Source organism: Charadrius vociferus, unplaced genomic scaffold (assembly GCF_000708025.1).
Source record: "Charadrius vociferus isolate BGI_N301 unplaced genomic scaffold, ASM70802v2 scaffold663, whole genome shotgun sequence".
NCBI classification, from domain to species: domain Eukaryota; kingdom Metazoa; phylum Chordata; class Aves; order Charadriiformes; family Charadriidae; genus Charadrius; species Charadrius vociferus.
The window spans coordinates 412,543-423,593 of NW_009647670.1; positions in this window are offsets into that span (position 1 = coordinate 412,543).

Sequence of the window (11,051 nt, forward strand, 5' to 3'; positions counted from 1 at the left end):
CAGGAATTGGGGCTGAAGCAGGACTTGGAGAGTAGTGATTTGTATTAAACCTTTTCTGAATCTTCCCTTGTCTTGGGCAAGGAACGTACTGATTTACATCTATTTACAAATGTGATGAGTTTAATCAGCGCTCATGTGCGAACTAACTATGCCAGTGTTGCCATATAGCCGAGTGGGGGAGGTATGTGACCTTCTCCGTTTCTGTATGTTGAAGTCCTGCAGTGATAGGAAATCAGACTCTGAAGCGTAGCAGCAGAAGCATAGGATTTTTTTCTTTTCTGCTGGCAGTTGTGGAAGAGGTAACCTCCACAGAAGAGCAGGGCAGACTTATGGGAGAGGTTTTATTATTTTTTTTTTTAAAAAAAAAAAAGCAATCCACCAAACAAAACACACCTAAACCATGGCTGGGTTGTTTTGCTCAGTACGTGTGAGTCAGAGCTGTCATTAAGACCCCACAACACTTTGCTATAAAGGAGAAAAGCCAGTCTAAAGGTAAGCAGTGCTACAGTGATGTAAAGCGGGCTGCAGATGGGAAATGCAACACCTTCCATAGGGCTTTGCTTTACTTTTCAAAGGGATAGGTGCCAAAGGAATTTGTTAGCTATAGACACAGATTAAGGTGCTATAACTGTGTTCTTTGTATTGACGGTCACTAGGAGAGAAGGACGAAAACAGTCAATGCTAATGCAAAGAAACAACAGGCAATGTTGGCTTATTGTCTTTAGAAAAAAACAGGAAAATAAATATTACTATGTACTAACTTTCAGCATGTCTTGAATCTTAAAATCTGGGATTAATTATTCCTCGAGAATGCTGCTTCAAATTTATTTAAAAGAATGTGTGCTTATTGGGAAATGCCACTCATATGGAACTGAAATTTGCTAGAGGAGTTTTGTCAGTTTTAACGAAACTTATTTTGAAGAATCGAAACAAACTATTTTTTACCTTATCAGAATGGAACGTTTGGAATTCTCTATGTATTTTCAGAACAAAAAATTAATGTAGTACACTATGAAAGACAAACTAGAACAAGCAGTGCCTTTTCAATGTTAACAAATTCTCCTGAGGAACAAAAAGAAGATATTTTTTAGGATTTCATTCAATTTTCTTCAAAGGTACTCTGAAGACCTTTCATTTATGATTATTCATATGAACGAATTTGTCTTAGGTTTAGGAATAAGGCTTTCTAAAGAAGGATAAGCTATTTGCTCACGTAGATGATTTCTTCCTTTAAATGGCACTGTATTCCAGGTATAGAGCCAAAGCTCTTGAGGTTTCAGGAATTGGAGATGTCCAAGTTCCAGTGGCTACTTCAACGCTTTTTAACCTTTTTACTATTCTTCCCAATAAGGAATAGTTTCTCCTATATCTGCATATTTCTCCTGCTCCAGGCTGTTCCTCACAGAAAAGCTCTTTAGATAAATTTATTGAACTATGAAGAATTTAATAAAATCAGCTTCTATCACAGCATCAAAGTGCAACAAAGGGAAAGAAATTTGCCTACAGATGCAAAGCAAGTTAGTGAAAAAGCTAGGAATGTCTTACTAATTGTCATCTTGGGGTGAAATTATTCCTTAAGGACAGCCATGACGGGAGCTTGCCTTCCAGTGAGGACAGCAGGTTGCTGAGTAAGGAGACTTAAGGCTGGGAGCCATTGCTGAGCCCTCTGATTTAAAACTTCAATGACATTCTTTCAGAAGCGCCAATACACCCTTGGGAGAGGGTATGGAGGCAGAGGGAGACAAGGGAGAGGTTTTCCTCTGAACTATGCCAAATTAAGGGGTTTTTAATGAAAATATAATAATTCTGTTAGGCCAACAGGTTTTGGGAAAATAAAGGAGTTATCTTAAGGTTCTGATTTAACAATTCATCTATGTTTACAGCAGTACTTAATTATGTGGTCTGTATGTTTCAAAATAGGACATAAGCACATACCTATACGTAAGTGTATGTCTTTGGTAGTGGACTTGCGCATGTACTCAAATGCTGTAATGAAATGAAGTTTAGGTCTATGCAGACATGTTGTCATTTGGTCTTTTTTGTTCTGGGCTTGTTATGACAATTCCCACAAATTGCCAGGATATGAGTGCATGGGTCACTCTTTTTTTTTTTTTTTTTAATTGCAGGGCAGCTCTGTGTGGTTTTAATCACAGTGGTTTAAGGGAGGAGGTGGAAAGGGTCTAAAGCACAAACAGCCCTTATGTTTTCATTTCATAATCTGTTCTTTCCGTCTGAGTATCAGTCATTTGCACAGCCTGGCGAGAGGCTTAGGCTGTCTCTAGCTCAGTAAGACCAAAGAATGAAACATAGCCGGGGGAGTAGAAAAGTAGTGACTATATCCTGCAAAGTGTTATGCCTCAGCGGCCGGAGCCGTGTGGGATGATACGCTTTCCCCTGAATCAGGCCATGTTGCAATATGAACCAAGGAGCACTGAAAGCAGTGGAAGACTCCCCCTTGTCATAAATGGGCTTTGAACCAGGCCTTAAAACTGCAGCTCCAGTGTCACAAGGGCAGCCTCGCCACTGATTCCCTGTAACTCTGCTGCTAAGGTGGCTGTGGTGCAGGGGGTAAATGCAGGCAGCTTGGCTTCTGTGCCCGAGTATGGATGGTTGGTTGCAGTCTGCCTACGTACACTCTTCTGAAAGTGTAGCGCTTTATGATGATCTCTTCTCTGTTATTGGTTTAGCCTTATAATTGGCAATTTGCTTGGCAGTTTCTCCTGGAATTGATTGGATTTGTGTGCTGAATGAAATAATCCGTATGTGTACATTTAATTCATTTACACTGCAAAAACCTAGTTCCAGGCTTCCTTTCCCTGCAAGTGAACATTGTGATCCAGAAAGTAAGGAAAGTGATGTAGAGCAAAGTGTGACAATGAACTCTGGGGACAATGGGCTGGAGAGAAGGAACTGTTGTTACAGAGTTCCAGGTGTACCATGGATCAGTTAACTGTACTTAATCTCCGATGACAATGAAATTATTACCATTTTTCTGAAATATCTCGGGAATGATTCCTGATTTCACTACAGCTATCTCTAAAACACAAGGAATTGTACGTATGAAGGTCTAAACTTTTTAGGACCATAATACCAGAATTGATATTTGATTTTTATTTGATTTTTTTATTATTTTTTTTTTTTTAGAAACCCTTTGAGGACACCTGTGTCTTCTAGGGCTGATGTTCAGGGGTGCCAAGCATGCAGAGCTCTTGTAAATTGTCTGAGCCTGTGCATGCTTGTCCCTTCTGCACACTGAGGCTCTAGTGTCTCAAACTGGACAGAAGGTTTCTACTGTTCTGGGTTACATATCAAAAGAAGCTGCCTAAATATCAGTTATGAAAAATGCAACCTATGAATAGAATTTGCTTTCTATTTCCACTTCCAGAAGAGTTTGTTTCGCGGACACTCTCTGCTTGTGAGTTATACAGTATTTTCTAAGACTAAATCTATTAGGTAAAGGTTCAAAGATTGAGATGGGCAATTCTATACAGCATGATTTGCTGAAAGATTATCTCACAGTAAAGCAAAGTTGCCTTGTTGAAAGCAGGTAATGAAAAATTGTAGCTATCATTCTGGGTCTTCTCCTCTTTCAAGTAATAGACTATTTCCTCAAACTGGATCGGGTGGTTTTGTATTTCGGTACCTGCCAAAAGGGGTGGGTTTGGCTGCGAAGGGAAAACAGGAAATGGCTTGAAAATTAGTAAAACTTGCAGAAAACAGTTTTTATGCTGCTGAGCAAATATTGCAGGGCCCACAGCTGCCCCTGGGGTACAGAAACAGAAAATTTGGCAACAGAAAGAGACAGTATCTTTTTAGTTAGAGAGCAGATTTGCAAAGGATGTCATCAAATAGAATGCTTAGTTTATATTTTTTGAGTGTATTTTTAATGAAAGAGTAGTAAGGGAAAATATGGGGTTACTTTCTATGTACTGAAGAGGTTCTAAGCTAAGATTTCACTTGTACTGGAGATGGTTCTGTGGAAAGAGAAATTGTAGCAGCACATGGAGCTGCACATTCGTGGAAAATTCTGTAATAAGTCAGGCAGAAGCCAGGATGTTCAAGTCTGTCAGCATGTTACAATCTCTGACAACTTGTGGGGCTTTGTGGGACAGTAGAGGGGTAATTTGGATATTCCTCTTTCAAGAGATGAGGCATTTGGGTGGCTGCCTTATATGTGTGTGTATAGAGAGAAGTTATCTTATATATATACATGCACATACTCGAGTCTACATAGTAGACTTTAAACTGAGAGTATGGATGATTATGTTCCCATCTTATGGGGATATTTACATGGAAGTCAAAGGTTCTTAGAAGGCTTTTGCAGAAATACAGACACTTGCCCTCAGAAATGGCTTTTACCTTCCCTTATTCACAAATTGTTAAAGTTGAAGTCTGTCATATATCTTCATTGATTTGCGTAGGCCTTAAATAGCTGTGGCTCTGTGATAGCTTTGGTTTTGAGTCCCTGTGCTTTTCGCTTCTCATTTCTGGAAATGCATTTGGTGTGCAAGACAGGAGAATGCATATTAGCCTCTAGCTTTTAAAATGGCAATCCAGTTCTTCATTGGGCAGGTGTCAGGGGATGGGAAAACCACAAGACACTGCTTTCGCCGTGTTTGTGTTTCAGGCAGCCCTTTCCCGACTGTCAGGGACACCACTTCTGATGTGAAGTCAGACTTGCAGCTGATGTAAGACAGAAGAACTCACTGTTTAAAAAGTAAAACGTGTCCTATAGGAAGGGATTGGTATTAGTATTGACAAGCTCAAATATTCATATTATGCAGCTATTTTTAAGATAAGCAGCTATAAATCAAATCCTGTTCCTTGACCATCTGTGCTCCTGACGGTAAAATATTATATGCACAGATGTGTGAGTAACCCTAGCTGTCAGATGTAGAGAAGAGATTATTGAATCAGAAAATTGCAACAGTCCTTGAAGTTGGAGATCTTAAGCTAGAATAGTAATGATATTTATCAGTCAGTTTTAGAGATGGGGCTAGATTTTCGGCTGATATAACTCGGTCTCACCAGAATCAATGTATACCAGTGTTCACAAACTAGTGCTCCAATCTATGGGGCATAGAGGCAACCTAAAATACTGTATGACCTGATAACGGGGCGCATGCTGAGCCAGTGTCTCTGGGCTATAACAGCAGACTGATGGAGGGAGAGAGCAATTCCGAAGCAGCCAGGTCCCAGCCTAACCAGGAAATCCAGATGTGTTGAACTGACTCTCAAAATAAACTAGGATTTAAGGGAGAAGAGGTAACCATCTACACTTGCAGTGGCTTCCTTTGAGATTTATGGGCAGTTGGTTTTGGTACAAGCTGCTTTTCTCCATGATGCCATTCCAGTCAGTCCTGAGAAGACTTGATTAAGATGGGCTGGGAGAGGGAAAGGGTAGAGAGGGCTACACAGTAGGAGTGAGTTGATCAATGCAAAATGTCAAGATTTCTCAGTGATGTTTCAAAGTCTTTGGTTTGATGTTGAAGTGACTTTATTTCCTGATTTTATCATTCCAAAATTGAAACTTTGTTGTTCATACTGTAAGGCTCTTCATTAGAAGCAGATGAATTTGGGCTGTTCAACACAAAAAGCATGGATTATAATATTTTTTTAATTATCGCCATCGCCTACCTGAACACAAACACACCGGTGTGAAGGGAGTAGGACACATTTGGTAGACAGTCTACAGTGCCTTTCTCAAGAGGATATGTGTATAGGTTGTTTATAAAGATCCCTGGAGCAGAGTTTCTGGGACGCTTTCTCCTGTGAGAGCAAAGCTCTGTGCGGACACACTTGTGAAAACAAATTTCACGGAAGGCAAGAGGTTACATGCGGTGTAAGAGCTGACTGTAGGGAGCAGGTATGCTCCCGAGGACACATGGGAGTTGGGATTTTTGTCAGTAAGTACTTTATCCAGAAAAAGTCTTTCCAAAGTCTGCCAGCAGTTGTCTCTACGTGACACACAATGGAGTGACTCAGGGTTAAATATGGAATGCCCACTCTTTACTACTTTTAAACCTGTGGATGACCACCATGTATTTAACAAAAAATTATAAGGTTGACGTAGGTTTTCTTAGGTCAGGAGTGTTCTTTTAACTAGAACAGTTATATAAGGAAAGCAACACACCAGTGGAGCCAAAAAGGGGGAAAAACACACGTATACTGTGTACTCAGGCTCTCATTTATTACAGAATGGTTCTATGATTCTCTTTCTTAATACTTGCAAAGACTTTCACTGCTTTTATAATGAGTTTATACAGATAGACCAGATGTCTGTCATTAGGAATTTACATCTCCTCATTTTTAAATACACGTTGTGTTAGTGTGCTGAAAATACAGCAAGAAATGCTGTAATCCTGACAACGTGGCTGAGGTCACACCTGCTTGGAATTTGAGCAGAACCCAGCACAGTCCCTGTACTGCGTGTCCTTGCAGCCAGGCCGTCAGTGTCTGGGCGTCTTCAGCGTGGAGCAGGATTTGCCGGGGTTTACAAGGAGATGGACAAACTGAGGCACACACGGCATATGGGTGCAGCCAGTTTTTCTGTAAATAAGTAATTGTCTCTTTGAATAAGCTTGTGTGTCTTTTAGAAGAAATGAAATGCACATGGATGAATAAATGAGAAATACTAACCCCATTAAGTTCCATGACAAAATTCCTATTTCAACTCTGGTTTTAGGGAGGAATCACATGTAAAAAGAGTGTGGTTTCTTTTCCTTTCTGTATACAAAGCATGTTTCCAAGAATAAGCAGCTTCATGAAGGAAGTGCAAAGATGAACAAAAGCTGGTGGAAAGAATAGTTGTGCTTCAAATGGGGGGAGGGAAGCGGGGGGCAGAAAAGGAGGCTGATTGTGGGGATGGATACTTAAGAATGTGGGGAAGGAGTGAGCACAGAGTGATGTTCTCCAGCGGTCTTTCCTGACTCTGTGACACACTTCGTGTAACTGGGATTTGTCTGCAAATAATGTAAGTGAACAAACAGAAAGAGACCATCTACATAGTACTTTGCAGCCACCAGAGGGAGTGATATGTTCACAGGTATAGTTTTGTTTAAAATGCGCTCACTGCAGGGCTGGATTCCCCCAATTCCCTAGTCCCAGCAGAGAAACGTGCTCCAGACAAGGGCGGTTTGGGGCTGCAAGCAGCAGGGTGTTTTTCCACCCTGGCTACATATTCAAATGGGTTTGGAAATACACACTTCAGTGAAGGGTTTGGTGAGAGAAATAAGTCATAGCGGTCTCTTGGCAGTAGAAATGGTGGGTTTTCTTGAAATGACAGCCATTGTGGTGACCCCAGCTCACCTTCTGACTGGCAACCGAATTCAAAAGAGTTTGAAGGATTTTAGTTAAGGGGCAAAGCATACCTCAAATGAAAATGGAACCAAGCACTGAGATGGGGGGCGGGGGGGGATCATGAATGTTTCAGCTATTTTGCAAAGTCTGGATTCATTCACATGTTCCACTGATGTGTAGCTGAATAATGTACTCTAATCTCTTAAAACAAAATACTGTACTGCTGAATTTAATAAAGGGTCGCAGCTGCAACTGCTAATCCTTTGCCTAGGAGAAATACTAGACTAATAGCATGGCTTTGCAAATATTTTTGCCAAATGTTTATACTATTGTATTGTTTTCCTGAAAAATAAAATGAATAAATACCTTAAAAAGGGAAACAAGAACAACAAAGGACACCGAAAAATCTAATGAATATTCATAATTGTTAAAACAATGGTTAGATTCGGGGCTTGATTACTCTCTGAACTACACTATAAATCATTTATGTATGGATAAAATGAAATGATGACTTGAGAACATGTAGCGGGGTGGAGTCCCAGTCTGAGTGTAGAAGGTGAACCTACAGGAATGCGATTAAACTGGAATTCACAAAGAGAGACCTTATCTTTGCATTACTCAAACCATTGCATGAGATCACTTCTTGTGGTGTTAGTTTGTCAGTAATAACTCGAGGGAGAGAAGGGAAGGGAGTTCAAATGCAGGGGTTTCCTATCTAAGGGGCAAGGTAATTCATGCTTTAAATTAGGAAATAAATGTTTTATGCTTTGCTCTGTATTTGCAAGACCTGTCTTGCATAAACTAATTCTGGGACACAAAGGAGAATGAGGTAGTTGCTCTCTCAGAGGCCTGCTCACTACTTTAATAGCCCAAGTCACCTACACGTGTCTTCGGATCAAGGCACTATTGTATTGTTAAAATATAAATATTTAAAAGCCCATGCCTTTTAAAATGGAAATGCTGAAAGCTTTTGAGATGAATATCATCTAACTTTAAAGCTCCATCCTGCTGCTGCTTCTAGTTATTTCCACATGAAACAGTAGGGAAACTGAGGTACTGAGTGCTGTAGTGACTTTTCCAAGGTTACACAGTAGATCAGGAGTGGAAACAGGTATTGCAGATTCTCCCTCCAGTGCCAACGTTGTCTCTATTCTATAAATTATTTCATTAAATGTAAGAGTGAATTAAGAGGGTTTTTTTTTTCTTTATTGGAACATTAATATCTTGGTTTCACTGCAGGAAACTGAATTAGAGGACCATGATTCATGTATTTGTAGGCGTAGGCAGCTGTACACCAAGTACAATACAAAGAATACTAACGGTTTTAATCATCTGCAAGAACTATTGATAATACAGCGTCTTTCATAGCAAAGATTGCTCCTAAAATAAAGGATTTAGATCCATATACCTCATACTCTGTATAGCCTGTAAGTCTTAGAGCGGTTTAATCCCTTCACGTGTTTAAAAAAGGGAAACTGAGGCCCTGAGGTATTGCACTGTAAGTGTGAATAAAGGTAAAACCGGGTTTTAGCGGGATTTTTTTGCTGTAGAACATGTATCCAGGGAGTTTGACCTGTACTTTATTTAAAAGTGTAGAGTGTCTGTGTTGCATTAAAACTGTGCACGTAAATCATCTAGAAAGCTCATCAGGAATTATGGAACTCTAGTCTCGGCTCAGCCGTTGTGACCCTGCATCCTTCTGCTTTTGCCCTCTGTCACTTAAGGTAACAATGGTGTGCCACACGGCAGCAGGCGGTACCAGACAGTACTTCTTAAAAGTAACAGTGAGGTGCCTGCTCTATTGAGTGATGCCCAGCAGCCGAGCTATCAGTGACAGGATTTCAGTATGCTGTATTTTCTGAAAAGTGACAAGTGTAAAAACAGACTAAAAATCATTAGGGCTTTCTTGAACACTTGCATAACTAATCCTTTATTGGATGATTATTTTTTTAAGCATCAAAAGTGCATCTAGAGTGATTCATCTTACTCCAAAACTAGTCGGTAAAACACTTCCCAGTGGTGCAAATTGTAACTATATTCCTTTGGTCATCCCACAGTAACACCTGGTTGGAATAGTAGCCAGAGGAGATGCTTTTCTGGATAACATGTGACTTACATCATTTTGGTGAAAAGAAAGGTCCCACTTTTAGGGACCCAAAAATAGCAATATAACGAAACGTAATTTTAAACTAAGTTCCCCTCCCACCACCATCTAAATCTTTCATTGTTGGTAACTGCAGGCACTCCAAACTTGTTTCTCGGTGGGTAACTTTTGAGGAGGACTGCGCAGATGCCATAGCAATGCCATGACAGGTCTTCCATGCCTGTGTCCACAGTGGTTCCAGTGTCAGTGCTTTGACACTGATTTAGCACTGTCTGTGGTAGCTTTGAATGTTTGGACTGTTTATGCACCTACTAAGAAGTTAATTTCAAACCATTTTGCTTCAAACAAATAAAACCTTCTTGATAAAGGAAAAGCAAGAAGCTAGACTTGTATTTGCAGGAAAAGCAAATAAAATGTTTATAACATAAAATGTGTAGCAGAAGAAGCCACACATATAATTTTAGCAAGTCTTTGCTGAGCTTCAGCAGAAGGAACTAAGTAATTTGTATAAGTGTCTGTGTCCAGAAATAAATTGAAGCCTTTTATTATATGCTTAGATAAGACATTTCTGACCATAAGTTATAGGAGATGACTTTTTGGAAAATTCAGAAGGTGATAGCCTAGGTGATGTCATAGAGAAAATGTAAGAATTATCAAACTAAATCCCTGGTTAAAAACTGAAAACACTTTCTAAAGAGAAAACAGAAATTAGCAGTTAAAATTAATTTTTCAATTTTATTTTTTTGTTGAAAGTGTTTTGTTGGACGTTTGTGGCTTCTCTATTTTTAGTCTGCAGCCATTGCATGATCCCTAAAAATATCTTTTTGCTTATAGCACAGCCTGAGAAAATGGAGAGTATAGTACATTCCACGTGTTACCATGTGAACAATATTTTTACCATATTCATCTTCTGTGCCATTAACTTTCTGAAAAATTTACAAGAGCCTGAAGCAAACATACTTTTTCTTCTGGGTTCCCTTCAAAATTGAGTTTTAAGAGACTTCACTTGGTCCATTTTTGTGAGATTGATTTAGTTTTTGTATTACTAAAGAAGAAAAAAAATTATGTAGAGCCAGAGATTGTGATGACTGAGAACTGCGCTCTGCATGCTGCCAGCACTAATGCCCATAACTTCACCAGCCTCCCCCAGGGAGGTGATTCGGCGTTTTACCTTCTTTTGGTGATGTTTCTCAGCTTTAATATCTCTGAAGTGAGGCAGCCCCCAAAATTGCAAAGAGTGTATGAGGAGGTGTATGAAGGAGTTCATCCAAACATTAATTGTATACACAAACCAGATATGCCTTTCGACGAAGGGCAGCGAGTTCCCCTTGCGCGGGAGCACGATGCAGGAGCGTGGGACAACTCCTGGGTGCCGGAGCTGTGCAACCAAGTACTGAGACTCCCCCACCTCCCAGTACTAAGGGTCCTACTGAAGTTCTGGTACTTAAAACTACTATGTACCACTGCGGTGTCAGCATGTAGGCTGAGAGAAGTTGTGTTAGAGAGCAGTTGTGCTAGTGATTACCATCCAAAGTGTGACTGTAATAACATTCTAGAGGTTATGTCTGATACCACTGGGTCCCAGAGAAGTACCCCCAATTCATTGTCAGAGGTAAGTAATTTCTGAAGCAATGATGAAAGCTAGTCA